Raw genomic sequence first — 1,863 nt, 5'->3', positions numbered from 1 at the left:
AATGCTGGGATTACAAGCATGCGCCACCATGCCCAGCTCATGTTTTATTTATTTATTTATTTTTGTGTGTGTGGTACTAGGGATGGAACCCAGGGGCTTTCTACCTCCGGGCTATACTCCCAGACCTTTTTTTATATTTTATTTGGAAACAGGGTCTCACTAAGTTGCTGAGAACCTCACTAAGTAGCTGAGGCTGGCTTCGAACCCGTGCGATCCTCCTGTCTCAGCCTCTCAAGCGCGAGGATTACAAGCGTATACCACCACGCCCGTCATGTTTTATTTTTTAATTTGAATCCAAGCCTAAGTTACAGAGGGCCTTGCTAAACTGCTGAGGCTACTCTCAAACTTGTAATTCTCTTGTTTCAGCCTCCCAAGTACTGGGATTACAATAGTCTTGTACCACTGTACCCAGCTTTACTTTTCCTCTTTATCTACCCTATGTTTTCATTAGCTAGGAGTATACAGAATTAATCTGGATTACTGTCTACCTGGCATCCAATTTTTTTTTTTACTTTCTCAATTGCCTTGAAGAAAAATACTCAGCCAGGCTTGGTGGAGCATGCCTATATTTTCAGTATTTGGGAGGCTGAGACAGGAGGACCGCAGGTTCAAGGCCAACTTCAGCAAATAGTGAGACTTTCATCAACTTAGCAAGACCCTCCTTGTTTCAAAATCAAAATAAAAGCCAGGTGTGGTGGTGCATGCCTGTAATCCTAGTACTTGGGAGGCTGAGACAGGAGGATCACAGGCTTGAGGACAGCCTCAGCAAGTAGTGAGATTCTCAGAAACCCTGTTTCAAAATAAAAATAAAATAGGGCTGGGGGAAGCCAGGTGTGCTGGCACATGCCTGTAATTCCAGTACTTGGGGGGCTGAGACGGGAGGATCACAGGCTCAAGGACAGCCTCGCAAGTAGTGAGACTCTCATTAACATAGCGAGACCTCCAAATAAAAACAAACAAATAAACAAAAACCTGGCCAGGGTGGTAAACACCTGTAATCTCAGTATTGGGAGGCTGAGACAGGAGAATTACAAGTTGGAAAACAGCCTCAATAATTTAGCAAGGTCCTCAGCAACGTAGACCTGTTTTACAAGGAAAAAATAAAATAGGAGCCAGGTGAGGTGGCACATGCCTGTAATCCCAGTGCTTGGGAGGCTGAGGCGGGAGGATCGCAGGTTCCAGGACAGCCTCAGCAAGTAGTGAGACTCTCATTAACGTAGCGAGACCCTGTTTTCAAATTAAAAAATAAATAAATAAAATAGGGCTAGGGGCATAGCTTGGAGTTAGAATGCCCTTCAGTTCTATCCCCAGTGCCACACACATACACACGCACAAAAAGTACAAATCCAACTGTGAACCCTCCACCCTACCCACCCCCATCGCTACGACAGGGATGTGTGACAGTGACTCCAGATCGCTGTGGCGGTGGCTGGGTGGCTGCAGCAGTCACTGCGGCTCCCTGATGGCTGGAAGGAGGGAACACGAGCTTCCTACCTTCAGGCCGGGGCTCCGGGAATGCGCACACATGGGCGCCGCCAGTCTGGTCCAGCAATGGCCCCTGAGCCTTCCTATACCCAGGGTCCGCTCGCCTCTGTGAAGTGCCAGCTCTGCGGGATGCGAGCCTCCCGCCCCAAAGCTCCAAGGGCCTCCACCCCCTTCTTTTGTTCCTAAGATGGCAAATCCAAGCAGTTACCCTGTTGGTAGCGTTCCTCCGTAAGAGGGCCCCAACTACTCGTGCTCCTGTTGGCGGCTCCTTCTTGGGCAAGAGACCTGTTTCTTCTACTGCCCTAGAAAGAAAAGCTCTTCTTGAGTCGTGTCCTCTTTCTATGCTTCACAGAGTTAGCCCAGCAAAAAAGCTCAATG

General features: G+C 48.4%; 1 pseudogene across 1 annotated transcript in view; it reads right to left on the bottom strand.

Annotated features, from left to right (window-relative positions):
- Nucleotides 1–1,380, bottom strand: part of LOC308279024 (vasculin-like protein 1) — an 18,997-nt pseudogene extending 17,617 nt beyond the window's left edge. The window contains exon 1 of the transcript in view: nucleotides 1,375–1,380. The product of the transcript in view is annotated as a vasculin-like protein 1 (transcript). The remainder of the gene's footprint in view (nucleotides 1–1,374) is intronic.
- Between the last annotated feature and the right edge of the window lie 483 nt (nucleotides 1,381–1,863).

The sequence above is a fragment of the Muscardinus avellanarius genome (genome assembly GCF_963383645.1).
Source record: "Muscardinus avellanarius genome assembly, chromosome: X".
NCBI classification, from domain to species: domain Eukaryota; kingdom Metazoa; phylum Chordata; class Mammalia; order Rodentia; family Gliridae; genus Muscardinus; species Muscardinus avellanarius.
Note: the sequence above shows the minus strand (reverse complement) of the source record. Positions and strands in the feature narration are given on the sequence as shown.